The sequence below is a fragment of the Psammomys obesus genome, unplaced genomic scaffold (genome assembly GCF_907164565.1).
Source record: "Psammomys obesus unplaced genomic scaffold, mPsaObe1.curated_primary_1811, whole genome shotgun sequence".
NCBI classification, from domain to species: domain Eukaryota; kingdom Metazoa; phylum Chordata; class Mammalia; order Rodentia; family Muridae; genus Psammomys; species Psammomys obesus.
In genome coordinates this window covers 6702622-6719506 of record NW_026585685.1, presented here as the reverse complement: position 1 = coordinate 6719506, position 16885 = coordinate 6702622, and positions in this window count along the sequence as shown.

The window sequence follows — 16885 nt, the reverse complement described above, 5'->3', positions numbered from 1 at the left end:
AAGAAAGAAAGAAAGAAAGAAAGAAAGAAAGAAAGAAAGAAAGAAAGAAAGAAAGAAAGAAAGAAAGAAACTCATTATTTACCCCTGGTGTACTTCCCTGCAGGCAGAACACTCAGTCACATAATATAAAAGCATTCCATCTATTCAACTAATGCTCTCAAGCCCTCCATCGCTGAAATAAATAATTCTCATATCACTTCTTCAAAATAGTTGTGTGTATCCCTAAGTACTGATGGCTCATCATAGGGGTATAGATGTCAGAGGACAAGATGAAGAAGTTGGTAACCTTCTTCAGCCTCGTGGATGCCAGGGATGGAACTCAGGTCCCTATGCTTGGTCACAATCTCCTTTATCCAAAGATCTTCTATTGGCCCAACTCCCGCTCTGTTTTTATTTTGACACAGGATCTCAATAACTTTCCCAGAGCCTTGATTTGCAGTTTGGCTGCCTCAGGCATTATCCACAAGTACCCCTGTTTGTTTGTTTGTTTGTTTGTTTGTTTGTTTGTTTGTTTGTTTGTTTTCTCTTTTGGTCTTCAGTACTGAAATTAACCCAGGGACTGCCTTTGGTGGGGCCTGTCTCTACTGCTGTTCCATGGATCTAATCTCTCCTGTCTGGATTCTAGTCAGATGTAATTCCACATGGTAACACCTAGCAAAGATTTGCCTCAAGTTGTGTTTGATATTTCTATTTCATTTCATTTCCTATAAATGACAAATTATTTTTCATCATAGTGAATCTGCTTCCTTTTTTTGTATCTATCATCTTTCCATCTATCATCTATCTATTTAACCATCTTGATCTCGCTTTTGTATCATGGTCTTTTTATGTAGCTCTTGCTGTCCTGGAACTCAAAGATATCTCTACCTGTCTCAAGAATATCACAACGCTGGACAAGAGCTCTGTCACTGAGCCTCACCGAGATCTATTTGGTTAATTGTGAATGAATTTGATATTGTAGTTAATTTTAATACTCTCTGGATGCCCACAAATGTTAAAGAAGTTGGCACAATAAACTTAGGTCTTCTCTGACATGGATTTCCAGAACAAGAGGACAAACGAAGCTTCCATATTCCTGCAGGAAGAAGGGGCTAAACTCTTCAGAAACAAGCTGATGTGCCTGCTGTTTGATCACTTCCATGCCATGCCACGGAGCAAGAGGATCCAGGCAGTCCTTATTAGACATGATAAGCTAGGGTCGGATGGCACGAAAAGAGAATTCCCCTTTGAAGTGGCCTAGGGGAAGGAGATGTGGGGAAGAGGGGAAGATTGGACCAGGAGAATATGAAGGAGAGAGCTACAGTCAGGATAAAAAAAAAGAAAGAAAGAAAGAAAAGAATGGCTACTCAGTAAGAAATGGGGAAGAGGAGGCACCCTGGAAGCAGGCTGAGTAGAAATCTATTTCCTGAGGAAGTGGCTGTGTAGTGCAGCTCCAATTTCTTCTGGGCTCAAACCCAAAGAGGGAAAGGCCAATTTCCCCTTAGTTCTTACTTCCCACATAGTCCTGTCACTTTAATTTCTCTGTAAACAATGATTCACTCATGAAGGGTAGTTGTGATCTATACCTGTAATGAGCATTCATGTGGCTGAGCCATGGTAATCTCTAGAACAGCCTGAGGACTGATAGAACCTGACTCAAAAAACAAAACAAAAAACAAGCATAACTATGTCCATAGGACTACGACTCTATGGAGTCAGGCTGAAACCTGAGAGCCACCAAAGTGTGCCTCTGGCTAAAAGTGGATCTGAGAGTCTGCATGGTGGGAGGAGCCAAAGAGTGGGAGGAGCATTGAGTTCCAAGTTTGGAGAGCTACTTAAGTGAAGATCTTCTGAGTAGAGGTTACATACCCAGAAGACTGGGCAACCTGAAGCAACCCACTGGTTTCCTGGTGAGTTGCTGTCCTAAATGAAATGTGCAAGGTGGACCTGTGAAGGTGGAAACATGGTGGTGAAGACTGGGAGATGGCAGAGGAGGATCCTTCCGTAGATTTTTGGTGTGTGTTTGAGGGGTGAGGTCTACCATGTGCCCTGTTGATAGGCAGAAGGTACAATCTAAACTTAGGACATGTTTGCAAGTTTATTTTAGAGATGTCAACACTGATGACCAGAGAGAGGAGTGCAGGGATTGGGCAGCCTGTAGATGAGTACTAGGGAGACACCAGGGTGAAGACCAAATTACATTGCTTTTTTTTTGGGGGGGGGGGTTGAGACAGGGATTCTCTGTATCCTTGGCTGTCCTGAACTCCCTTTGTAGACCAGGCTGGCCTAGAACTCACAGAGATCTGTCTCCCTTTGCCTCTGAGAGTGCTTGGATTACATGTGCAAGCCACCATGCCCAGAATGCTATTTTTTTATTTGCATTTCCCTGACATCTAAGGAATTTGAGCATTTCTTTAAGTGCTTCTCAGCCATTCTGTATTCCTCTGTTGAGATGTCTTTGTTTAGTTCTGTGCCCTGTTTTTAATTAAGTTACTTTGTTGGTATTTAATTTCTCGAGGTCTTTATATATTTTGGATATTAGCCTTCTGTCCGATGTAAAGCTAGGTCCCATTTGCCAAAAGGACTCATTTTCCTTTCCTCAGGCAGAGGGGACATGGGGTTCTCCACTGACACATCCTTATGTTTGCACATCAAAGCCTGTCAGTCTCCAGGCTCTCTCAATATCACAAGAACCTGTTATACTTTTCAAAGTCCACACCAAGCATCCTAGCCTTTCTCTAGACTCTCCCCAGGATTCTCTCATTCCAGATACCCATTTGTTCTCTTTATAAAGGCAAGGTTTTCTGCTGCCTCTGCTGTTCTCACTATGCTGTCTCTGTCTTTTACCCCCTGCTGTCTCCCTTCTAGCACAGATGAACTTGGCTATATCCAATCTCCTGACTGTGTTCAGTCTAGTTCTTTCTCTCTTTGCTCTGGACTCTTCCAGATGCCTCTGGATGCTCTGTATCTCATATTTACAATAAAACCATAACCATGTCATGGAGCAGTCATGTTGGCAATTTCTATACTGCTCCCCCTTGAATGCATCTGGTACCAGACACCCGGGAGAGACACGAATGGGTCCCTCTCCTAACTGAACCAAGCTGCTACTTTGACTCCCTTACAATATGGATCATTTATTTCTGCTGGATACTGCTATCCACCATATTTGACTCCAAATTTTAGATTCCATCTCCTCCACCTGCTCTAACCATTTTCTCTCCTCACCTACTTGGTAAGTGTCCTCTCTTGGTCTTTCTGGTTGCTGGAGTCTTCTATGCCCTCCTGGGTGCCCATCAGGTAGAAAGGCTAAGTTTATTGTCTCACTGGAGTCTGGGGCATGCTTCTTCCACCTTTCAGATAAGATACTTAGGCCTCTTCCTCCATTGTAATCCAACCTCCAGTGAGATTCCTGCCTGCAACCCTTTCCCCTAAGTCTCTCCCATCGCATCCTTGCTCTGCTCCTGGCTCCTTTCCCACATGTCTTCTAGCTTGCCCCTGGAGCTTGGCTCACCTGCCTTCTCTAATCTTCCTCCCTAGATGCATAAAAACTAGATAATCAGTCCCACTGGCCAAAATGACACACTCGAGTTCCAAATGCTTGCGGATTGCAACAACTTCTGCCACCACAGAAGCAAATGGTCCCCAGATCTCTTACCTCTAAGCTTTCTCTATTTTACACTCTCCATAAATCTCTTATCCCTAAACCTTCTTTGTTCTCTACTCTCAAAACAAAAAACAACAACAAAAAACTCCTAAAACTACCATTTAAACTTTCTGTATCTCAGGATTTATAAGTTTATTGAGTGAATTTGAAAGATTGATAAAATCTGTAATCAAAATAATTAACTTAAAACTTGTAACAGAAACGGTTGACAGTTTAAAAATCTGTACATAGAAAATTTAATTTGCTACAACATGCTTGTATGTAACTTGGATTAAACTCTTCTTTAAAAAATACATTTGCTACAGCATACTATATATGTAATTTGGATTCATTTTTGCTTATAAAAATAGGAGTTACTAATAACAAATGTTTTTTTATTTTTATTAATTACAGTTTATTCACTTTGTATCCCCCCTGTACCTCCCTCCCTCCTCTCCTCCCAATCCCACCCTCCCTCTTTCCCACCCGTGTCCCTCTCCCAGTCCACTGAAAAGGGAGGTCTTCCTCCACTTCCCTCTGACCCTAGTCTATCACTTCTCATCAGGAATGGCTGCATTGTCTTCTTCTGTGGCTTGGTAAGGCTGCCCCCCCCAGGGGAAGGTGATCAAAGAGCGGGGTCAATCAGTTCATGTCAGAGACAGTTCCTGTTCCCATTACTATGGAGGCCACTTGGATACTGACCTGCCATAGGCTACCCCCTGTGCAGGGGTTCCAGGCCATATCCATGAGTGGTCCTTGGCTGGAGTATCAGTTTAAGCAATCCCACTGAAATCAGAGACAAGGCAAGGCTACTACTCTCTCCATATCTCTTCAGCATAGTTCTGGAAGTCCTTGCTAGAGCAATAAGACAATTGAAGGAGACCAAGGGGATACAAATTAGAAAGGAAGAAATCAAAGTATCACTATTCACAGATGATATGATAGTATACCTGAGTGACCACAAAAACTCTACCAGGGAACTCCTACAGCTGATAAACACCTTCAGCAAAGTGGCTGGATACAAAATTAACTCAAAAAAATCAGTAGGCCTCCTGTATACAAAAGTCAAAAGGGCTGAGAAAGAAATTAGGAATACAAAACCCTTCACAATACCCACAAAAGACATAAAGTACCTTGGTATGACCCTAAGCAAGCAAGTCAAAGACTTGTATCAAAAAAATTTCAAGTCTCTGAAGAAAGAACTAGAAGAAGGTATCATAAGATGGAAAGATCTCCCATGCTCATAGCTTGGCAGGATTAACATAGTAAAAATGGCCATCTTACCAAAAGCAATCTATAGATTCAATGCAATTCCCATCAAATTACCAACATAATTCTTTACAGATCTTGAAAGAAAAATTCTCTACTTCATATGGAATAACAAGAAAACCAGAACTGCTAAAACAATCCTTTACAATAAAGGATCTTCAGGAGGTACCTCCATCCCTGATCTCAAGCTGTATTATAGAGCAACATTAATAAAAACTACATGGTACTGGCATAGAAACAGACTGGTGGATCAATGGAGGCGAATAGAAGACCCAGAAATAAACCCACACCCTTATGGATACCTGATTTTTGACAAAGATGCCAAAACCATACAATGGAAAAAAAGACAGCATCTTCAACAAATGGTGCCGGATGTCTACATGTAGAAAAATGCAAATAGATCCATACTTATCACCCTACACAAACCAAAGTTCAAGTGGATCAAAGACCTCAACATAAGCTCGGAGCCCCAGATTCGCACGCGGCGGCTGCACCATCCTCCCAGGGCCCGAGTCTGCTAGACGCCATACTAGCTCCGCAGGAGCGCCATCACTGACGGTACGGCCCGCCCAATCCCACAGTGACAGAGAATACGCTATATACTCACCAAAACCAGACAAAAACGCCATACAAGCTAGACACACCAGGCGCTGGGCCTCCGAAGCTTGGAGAGCACAGTAAAGAGACCCCAGGGCTTCCCAGAAAGCATCTGGACTAGCAACCCAGTCTCCAGTTACAGCGGGACTTTCTAACCTGGCGGCGGAGCAGCACTGAGCTGGCGGGGCACATCAGCCCTCCAGTTTAAGACTAACCAGGGCCAAACCAGAGAACAGAAAGACTGGTTACCCCGATTCCCACTGACGTGACCACCCTGAAATCTCCAGCTGCAGCAAGACCTCATAACCTGGCAGTGACAGCAGCACGGAACTGGCGGAGCACATCAAAGAAGCAGGGCCAAACCAGAGAGCAGAGAGCCCAGATACGCAGATCTCTGCCAAGTGACCTGCCTGTACAGCTAGTCCTCAGCATACGCTAAGGACACAGGACCTCTCTCAACTTCCTGAAGAATTCTCCAGACTCGAGAGAGAGAGACAGTACCAGTCTGATCGGCAGAATCCAAAAACAAACAGGGAAGGTCTCAGATAAGCCAATGGCCAGGGGTAGGCGAAAGAACACTTCCAACATAAATCAGGACATCATGACTTCACCAGCAAACCCCAAAATCGATGGATACTCCAATTCATCGGAAGCACAGGAAAATGACCTTAAAGCCATGCTTGCTCAATTATTTGAGGCTCATAAGGAGGAAATGAACAAATCTTTCAAAGAGTTGGCCAGTCAATTGGAGGTAAAGAAAGAAGAAATAGACAAAACCCTTAAAGAAACACAGGCAAACATAGCCAAACAAATAGAGGCACAAGTAGAGAAAAAATTAGTGGCATACAAAAAGGAAATGAACAAAGAAATAGAGTCCATCGTAGAGAGACAGGAATCCAAATTCAAACACATGAAAGAAATGGTGCAAGGCATGAAAACAGAATTAGAATCAATAAAGAAAACACAAAATGAGAAAACTCTTGAGCTGGAGAACTTGGAGAAAAGATCAGGAACCACAAAAGTAAGCATCACCAACAGAATACAAGAGATGGAAGAGAGAATCTCTGGAGCTGAAGACACACTTGCAGAAATTGATACTTCTCTCAAAGAAAAAGTAAAATCAGAAAAATTCCAATCACAAAATATCCAAGAAATCAAGGATGCTATGAAAAGACAAAATCTAAGAATAATAGGAATTGATGAAAAAGAAGACTCCAGGCTCCAAGGTCCAGAAAATATTTTCAAGAAAATCATAGAAGAAAATTTTCCCAACTTAAAGAAAGAGATGTCCATAAATATACAAGAGGCCTACAGAACACGAAATAGACTAGACCAGAAAAGAAACACATCACGTCACATCATAGTCAAAACACTAAATCTACAGAACAAAGAAAAGATATTAAAAGCAGCAAGGGAAAAAGGCCAAGTAACATATGAAGGTAGACCTATCAGAATCACACCAGACTTCTCATCAGAAACTATGAAAGCCAGAAGGGCCTGGGCAAGCATCATGGAGACTCTAAGAGATCACAAATGTCAACCGAGACTACTATACCCTGCAAAGCTTTCAATCAACATAGATGGAGAAAACAAAATATTCCATGACAAAACTAAATTTACGCAATATCTATACAGCAAACCAACCCTACAGAAGATACTAGAAGGAAAACTCCAATCCAACGAAAACGAATTCACCCAAGAAAACAGGGCATACAGATAATATCCCAACAAAAATGAAAAGAAAACAAGCAATGAAACAAAGTAAGATCATCGACTCCATTACAAAAGGAACTAACATGCATTGGTCAATATTATCTATCAATATTAATGGACTCAACTCACCAATAAAAAGACACAGGCTAACAGAATGGTTACAGAAACAGGACCCAACATTCTGTTGCATCCAAGAAACACACCTATGCAACAAAGATAAACACTACCTCAGAGTAAAGGGCTGGAAAAATGTTTTTCAAGCAAATGGTTCCAGAAAACAAGCTGGAGTAGCCATCCTAATATCTAATAAAATAGACTTTCAACCCAAGTTAATCAAAAAAGATAAGGAGGGCCACTATATTCTCATCAAAGGAAAAATCCAACAAGAGGACATCACAATCTTGAATATCTATGCCCCAAATACAAGAGCACCTACATTCGTAAATGAAACAATATTAAAGCTTAAATCATACATTGATCCTAATACCTTAATAGTGGGAGACTTCAACACCCCACTCTCATCAAGGGACAGATCAACCAGACAGACACCAAATAGGGAAATAAAAGCACTCACAGAATCCCTAAATCAAATGGACCTAATAGACGTCTACAGATCTTTTCACCCAAACTCAAAAGAGTACACCTTCTTCTCAGCACCACATGGAACCTTCTCCAAAATAGACCATATAGTTGGTCACAAAGCAAGCCTCAACAGATACAAAAGGATTGAAATAATCCCTTGTATACTATCTGACCACCATGGACTAAAGCTGGACATCAACAACAACAGAAACAACAAAAAGCCGACACGCACATGGAAACTGAACAACTTACTACTCAATGACAGCTGGGTCAAGGAAGAAATAAAGAAAGAAATTAAAGACTTTCTAGAATTCAATGAAAATGAAGGCGCAACATACCCAAATTTATGGGACACATTGAAAGCAGTGCTCAGAGGAAAATTTATAGCATTAAGTGCCTACAAGAAGAAATCCGTAACATCACATACAAACAACTTAATGGCCCAACTGAAAAACCTAGAAAAAAAAAAAGCAGATACACCCAAGAGGAGCAGATGGCTGGAAATAATCAAACTAAGGGCAGAAATCAATCAATTAGAAACAAATAAAATTATCCAAAGAATCAATGAAACAAAAAGCTGGTTCTTTGGGAAAATCAACAAGATAGACAAACCCTTAGCCAAACTAACTAAAAAGCAGAGAGAAACCATACAAATCAGCAAAATCAGAAAGGAAAATGGGGACATAACTACAGACACTGAGGAAATCCAAACGATTATTAGGTCATACTACAAAAGCCTATATGGCACAAAATTTGAAAATCTAAATGAAATGGATAACTTTCTTGACAGATTCCATCTACCAAAATTAAGTCAAGATCAGGTAGAAAGACTGAATAGTCCTATATCTCCCAAGGAAATTGAAGCAGTCATTAACAGTCTCCCCTCCAAAAAAAGCCCTGGACCAGATGGCTTCAGCGCAGAATTCTACAAGACCTTCAAAGAAGCACTAACACCAATTCTCCTCAAACTATTCCATAAAATAGAAACAGAAGGAACACTACCAAACTCATTCTATGAAGCCACAGTCACTTTGATACCTAAACCACACAAAGATCCAACAAAAAAAGAGAACTTCAGACCTATCTCTCTTATGAACATTGATGCAAAAATACTCAATAAATACTTGCAAACCGAATCCAAGAACACATCAAAGATATCATCCACCATGACCAAGTAGGCTTCATCCCAGGAATGCAAGGGTGGTTCAACATACGGAAATCCATCAATGTAATTCACCACATAAACAAAATGAAGGAGCAAAACCACATGATCATCTCCTTAGATGCTGAAAAAGCATTTGACAAAGTCCAACACCCATTTATGTTTAAAGTCTTGGAGAGATCAGGGATACAAGGCACATACCTAAAGATAGTAAAGGCAATATACAGCAAGCCCATAGCCAACATCAAACTCAATGGAGAGAAACTTAAATCAATCCCACTGAAATCAGGGACAAGACAAGGCTGCCCCCTCTCTCCATATCTCTTTAACATTGTACTTGAAGTCCTAGCCAGAGCAATAAGACAACTAAAGGAGATCAAGGGGATACAAATCGGAAAGGAAGAGGTCAAAGTGTCACTATTTGCAGATGATATGATAGTATACATGAGCGACCCCAAAGATTCAACCAGAGAACTTCTTCAGCTGATAAACACCTTCAGCAAAGTGGCAGGATACAAAATCAACTCAAAAAAATCAGAAGCCCTCTTGTATACCAAAGAGAAAAAGGCTGAGAAAGAAATTAGGGAAACAACACCCTTCACAATAGCCACTAATAACATAAAGTACCTTGGTGTGACTCTAACCAAGCAAGTGAAAGACCTGTTTGAGAAAAACTTCAAGTCTCTGAAGAAAGAAATTGAAGAAGATCTCAGAAGATGGAAAGATCTCCCGTGCTCATGGATTGGTAGGATTAACATTGTGAAAATGGCCATCCTGCCAAAAGCAATCTACAGATTCAATGCAATTCCCATCAAAATACCAACTCAATTCTTTACAGACCTTGAAAAAAAGATTCTCAGCTTCATATGGAGAAACAAAACACCCAGAATCTCCAAAACGATCCCGTACAACAACAGATCATCTGGAGGTATCTCCATTCCCGATCTCAAGCTGTACTACAGGGCAACAGTAATAAAAACTACATGGTATTGGCATAGAAACAGAAAGGAGGATCAATGGAATCGCATAGAAGACCCAGAAATAAACCCACACACCTATGAATACTCAATATTTGACAAAGAAGCCAAATCCATTCAATGGAAAAAAGACAGCATCTTCAACAAATGGTGCTGGACCAACTGGATGTCTACATGCAGAAAAATGAAAATAGATCCATATTTATCACCCTGCACAAAACTAAAGTCCAAGTGGATCAAGGACCTCAACATAAAACCAGATACTCTAAATCGGTTGGAAAAAAAAAGTGGGAAACAGCCTAGAACTCATTGGCACAGGAGACAACTTCCTGAACAGAACACCAACAGCACAGGCTCTAAGAGCAACAATCAATAAATGGGACCTCATGAAACTGAAAAGCTTCTGTAAAGCAAAAGACACTGTCATCAAAACAAATAGACAGCCTACAGATTGGGAAAGAATCTTCACCAACCCTTTATCTGACAGAGGGCTAATATCAAGTATATATAAAGAACTAAAGAAGCAGAAAAGCAACAAACCAAGTAATCCACTTAAAAAATGGGGAACAGAGCTAAACAGAGAATTCTCGAAAGAGGAACATCGAATGGCAGAGAAACACTTAAAGAAATGCTCAACCTCATTAGCCATTAGGGAAATGCAAATCAAAACGACCCTGAGATTTCACCTTACACCCATCAGAATGGCCAAGATGAAAAACTCAAGTGATAGCACATGCTGGAGAGGTTGTGGAGAATAGGGAACCCTCCTCCATTGCTGGTGGGAATGTAAACTGGTTCAACCACTCTGGAAGTCAATCTGGCGCTTTCTCAGACAACTAGGAGTAGTGCTACCTCAAGACCCAGCTATACCACTCCTAGGTATATACCCAAAATTTGCTCAAGTACACAACAAGGACATTTGTTCAACCATGTTCGTAGCAGCTTTATTTGTAATAGCCAGAACTTGGAAACAACCCAGATGTCCATCAACGGAGGAATGGATACAAAAATTGTGGTGTTTTTACACAATGGAATACTACTCAGCAATCAAAAAGGAGGAAATCATGAAATTTGCAGGCAAGTGGTGGGATCTAGAAAAGATCATTCTGAGTGAAGTATCCCAGAAGGAGAAAGACAAAATTGGTATATACTCGCTTATATAGACCTACAAGACATGATAAACATAATGAAATCTACACACCTAAAGAAGATAATCAAGAAAGTGGACACAGGTGATTAATCACAGGTGAAGGTGATTAATCCTCATTTAGAAAGACAAATGGGATGTGCATTGAACTTATGACAGGAGTCTACCACAAAAGGCATCTGAAAGACTCTACCTAGCAGTGTTTCAAAGCAGACACTAAGACTCATAACCAAACCCTCGGCAGAGTGCAGGGAATCAAATGAAAGAAGGGAAGTTAGTATGATATGGAAAGGATAGGAGCTCTACAAGGACCAAATATATCTGGGCACAGGGTCTTTTCTGAGACTGACACTCAACCAAGGACCATCTATGGATATAACCTAGAACTTCTGCTCGGATGTGGCCTGTGGTAGCTCAGTAACCAAGTAGTTTTCCAAAGTAAGGGGAACACGGACTATTTCTAACAGGATCTCAAGGGCAGGCTGTTTGACACCCCCCCCCCAGGGGAGGAGCAGTCTGTTAGGCCACAGAGGAGGACTTTGCAGCCAGCCCTGAAGATACCTGATAAAACAGGGTCAGATGAAAGGGGAGGAGATCCTCCCCTATCAGGGGACTTGGAAAGGGGCAGGGAGGAGACCAGGGAGGGAGTGTGGGGTTGGGGAGGGAATGAGGGAGCGGGATACAGCTGGGACACAGAGTTAACAAAATGTAACTAAAAATAAAAATAAAATAAAATAAAATAAAAAATCAGAAAAAAAAAAGACCTCAACATAAAACCGGACATACTAAACCGCTTAGAAGAAAAAGTGGGGAATACCCTTGACCTCATTGGCACAAGAGACAACTTCCTGAACAGAACACCAACAGCACAAGTTCTAAGAGCAACAATCAATAAATGGGACCTCATGAAACTGAAAAGCATCTGTAAAGCAAAGGACACTGTCATCAGAACAAAACAACTGACTACAGATTGGGAAAGAATCTTCACCAACCCTATATCTAACAAAGGGCTAATATCCAGTATATATAAAGAACTCAAGAAGTTAAACAGCAACAAATCAAGTAACTCAATTAAAAAAATAGGGTACAGAGCTAAACAGAGAATTTTCAATAGAGGAATATCGAATGGCAGAGAAACACTTAAAAAATGTTCAACGTCCTTAGTCATCAGAGAAATGCAAATCAAAACGACCCTGAGATTTCACCTTACACCCATCAGAATGGCTAAGATGAATAACTCAAGTGACCACACATGCTGGAGAGGATGTGGAGAAAGGGGAATTCTCCTCCACTGCTGGTGGGAATGTAAACTTATACAACCACTTTCGAAATCAATCTGCCGCTTTCTCAGACAATTAGGAATAGTGCTTCCTCATGATCCAGCTATACCACTGCTAGGCATATATCCAAAAGACGCTCAGGTATACAACAAGGACATCTGCTCAACTGTGTTTGTAGCAGCTTTATTTGTAATAGCCAGAACCTAGAAACAGCCCAGATGCCCCTAGATTGAGGAATGGATACAGAAATTGTGGTTCATCTACACAATGGAATATTACTCAGCGATAAAAAACAAGGAAATCGTGAAATTTGCAAGTAAATGGTAGGAACTGGAAAAGATCATCCTGAGTGAGGTATCCCAGAAACAGAAAGACACACAGGATATATACTCACTCATAAGTGGATACTAGACATATAATATACTAAAATCTGTACACTTAAGGAAGCTAATCAGGAAGGAGGACTCTGGCTAAGATGCTCAATCCCCATTCAGAAAGGCAAAGAGTATGGACATCAGAGGAGGGAGAATACAGGGAACAGGACAGGAGCCTACCACAGAGGGCCTCTGAAAGGCTCTACCCTGCAGGGTATCAGAGCAGATGCTGAGACTCAGAGCCAAACCTTGGGCAGAGTACAGGGAATCTTATGAAAGAAGTGGGAGATAGTAAGATCTGGAGAGGACATGAGCTCCACAAGGAAAGCAACAGATCCAAAAAGTCTGGGCACAGGGTTTTTTTCTGAAACAAATGTTTTATTAAGATTTATAAACACAAATGGTTTTAAGGATATATTTATGCTAGCAAAAACTGACTTAAAGATTTATGTCTAGCCTTTGTCTTTACTAACTTTGTTAACCTTTAGCTATTTGGATAAACAAAGTCATACAAAAACTTGCAATACTCTATAAAAGTACATTGTTTAAAAAAATCAGAAAGATAAGGTTCCCAGTCTCTCCATGGGTTATACTTATGGTTCAATGTTTTGTTTTATTTATTTTATTTTGAAAAAAAAATCTCAATTAAATCTTCAATTCAAAAATTTAAAGCTTGAGCTTGACAGAGGTAACATTGTAATATCCTAGTATACTAAAAAGTTGCTAATTTGTTGTAAAGTGTTAAAGATAATTGAGACATGAAAGTTAATGGTCACTCACCTTATAAATAACCAAATTAGTCAATATGCTCAGAACTATGCCTGTAGTCATGCTAAATAGAAATATAATTCATTTACAGGGATAAGCTTTGACCTTCTGCATATGTTGTCAGGGTTAAGCCTGAAGCAAGTAAAAAAAAAAAAAAAAAAGTAAAGTTTGTTTGAACTCAGGTATACCTAATAGACTAGATGATGACCCTCAAACTCCTTCTCAGACATGACCCCTCCTAGGTATAGTTGAGGGTGTTATAGTTATGAGGAAGAGAACAGCCAGATATATCTGAAAGATTCCAGGTTTCCAGGTTGAACATATCCAGCAAAATAGATGAGGCCATGAGAGGAAAGAGAGGGCAAAGAGCAAGAGAGAGAAAGAGAGGGGAGAAGTGAGGGGGCAAAAAAGAAAAAAAAAAGTCAAGGAGCAGAGCCAAGAGCAGAACTGACAGAGCACATAACCAAAATGGTTGAGTTATATAGGGAAGAGAAGCTGGGGAAGCAAAGGGAAGCTCAGAAGCTGGGGAGGTTCAGGGTAATGGGGAGGGTATGCCAGACAGGATGACTCTGTGACAGGGACTTGTGAGTAGAAACTAAGGCCAGCATAGACCCTGGCATGCTAATAGGCCTTACAGAGCCATATGTTCCTGAGGGAATGCTAACTTTTGTCTAAAATCCAAATTTTGGAAAATGGAATTTTGTGGGACCTAACACCTTGATAGAAAAAAAATATCAGCTTCTGGTGGCAGCAGCTGAAGCTGTCTCCAAAGAAGACAGGCAGCAACAGACTCCACCTACAGCTTGTTTTAAGAGTGGAAATGCTGATCACAGGGAATGAAAAAAAAAAAAAACTGCCCCATGTCTAGCCCAGCACTCTAGGCCCTACCCAAATAGCAGACAGTGGTTGATTGCCCTACTCTGACTGGCCAAGGTAGGTCAGTTTCCCAAGGACAACCTACACAGGAAAGTCTCTCTGACCTTCTGGGTCTAGAGGCCAAAGGCTAATATTGTACTGCATGACAGCCAAAGCCTGAAGACCTCTACCCGAAACAAAGCCATTGAGATCACCATGGAGAATCCCAAGCTGGTTTTCCAGGCAGTGGGTAAGTCTTTGTCACTTCAGTTGTTACAGAGGTCATTTGATTTATACTTCCTACTCAAATGTAACTTCTCAGGTCTCTGTGATAGTAGTGATGGTTTGCCCAGTTTTATTAGTTTAACAGCTGCAAGCACACTTTAGCCAGATTCTCCTACAAAGGCTGCAGCTGCTAGTAAGTCCACCTCATATGTAAAAATCAGGCCTTGCTTTTTCTCCCTAGTAGGTCTTTCTGATAAAGGGAAATGTGCAGGCAGGCTTACCTTGCTCGCATGCTTCATGCTGAGAAAAGCAAACTCGCAAAACAGACTTCAAAGTAAAGACAAACTCAAGCTACAATACTGTTGTTATTAAAATACTTTTATTTAAAAGAACATACTTTTCAATGACTGCTCTCCCTTATCAAGCACCATCATCTCAGCAAATGATTGGGTATTTCTAGGAGAAAAGAAAGAAAAGGTTTAAAATGTATGCAAGTTATAAAGGTCTGAGGAAGTTATTATTTAAAGTATATGGAAAATGAGATTTAAAGATGATACTTATGCTCTGTCTTTATCCCTGCACATCTTGTAGGCAGGGTAAATTTGGGGTTAAGGTTTGTGTGGGTGGGTTGTTGTTCCCCTCCCTTCACTAGAAGTCCTGTCTGGTTAGAAAGTGGCCTCTCTAAAACAGAATAGAGATTGAAGGAATGTCCAACCAATCCCTGGCCCAACCTGAGACCCATCACAAGGGAGAGAGAGAAATTCTGACTGGTGCCTAGCATAGCTGTCCTCTGAGAGGATCCACCCAGCAATGGATCAAAACAGATGCTGAGACTCACAGGCAGAACCCAGGGAGCCTTGTGGAATCATGGAGGAAAGGATAGAGGGCCAGAGGGGACAAGAACTCTATGAGTAAACCAACAAATTCAACTAACCTGAGCCCAAGGGGGCTTACAGAGACTGAAGCACCAACAAAGGACCATGTATGGACTAGACCTAGCCCCATACACATATGTAGCTGATGGGCAGCTTAGTCTTTAAGTGGGTTCCTTAGTAAGGGGAGCAGGGGCTCTTTCTGACATGGACTCTGGCACCTACTTTTCATTAACTTCCCCCTGGCAAGTCTTCCTGGCCTGGACTCACTGGAAGAGGATGCAGAGGATGAGCTCAATCCTGATGTGACTTGATGTGCTGGGATGGGTTGGGGGAGGGAAGGTGGGACCAGGAGGGAAGGAGAGAGGTGTCTATGATCATAATGTAAAGGAAAGAAATAATTTTTGTTTGTTTGTTTTGTTTTTTAATTCTTTATTAATTACACTTTATTCACTTTGAAGAAATAATTTTTTAAATGATACATTTGTTATGACTTCAAAAGTTTAGAGTTTTGACATATTAATCAATGGAGTTCTGATAAGTTATTAATCTAGCCTTGGTGAAAACCCTGGCTACTAAACCTTTTTTTTTTTTTTTAATTATCATAGTTCACAGGCTCAAAATTTCTAAACTTTCCTTGATATCATTGGAAGTCAGCAGATTATACTCCATTGCCCACAAAGTGGTCCCCAACTAATGACACTTAGATCTAGAAAGTTAAGGATGCCACCTACAGTCATTTTAAATAAACTCCCAGCTCAAGTTTTCCCACTTAATGATGGCTTGCTTTGAAATGTTAATTCCTGCTTGCTTCCCAAGGAAAATCTTCTCAAAATCTGTGCTGTAGTGGACACTGAGTCATATCTAAGGATAAAGCTCCGGAGACTGGCATGTTCCATTAAAACCATAGAAATGGGCGAGGGAGATAATCCAACGGCAAATAGGTTAGACACATAAGGTGACAACCTGAGTTTGAGCCAGAAACCAATATGAAGAGCTTTCATGTATATACATGTGACCTGTGTGCATACATGTATATACATGGTACCCAGAAACCAGAAAGGGGTATCCAATAGCCTGGGGCTAGAATGACAAACAGTTGTAAGTCCTGGTGTTGGGAACAAGATCCCATTCTCTAGACAGTAGGCAGTTCTCTTAACTGCTGACCCAATCTTCCAGCCCCCTATTAAAATAGTTTTAAATTAGTGTTTTGTTTTCTCAACACCTTCTTGAGCAGAAAGTAAGTGAGGGTGTTTTTGTTGTTGTTTTCAGGAACAAATAAAATTTTGTAAGCATCACATGTCCTTGGAAAATTAACCTTCTTTCTCTTCTTCACAGCTACCCTTGAGAATTGTAAGAAATCTTTCCAAAAAGGTAAATTATGGTTCTGCCCCACCATCACCCCCCCAAGTGGTGAGCAGGTGCTAATGTTAGAGAAA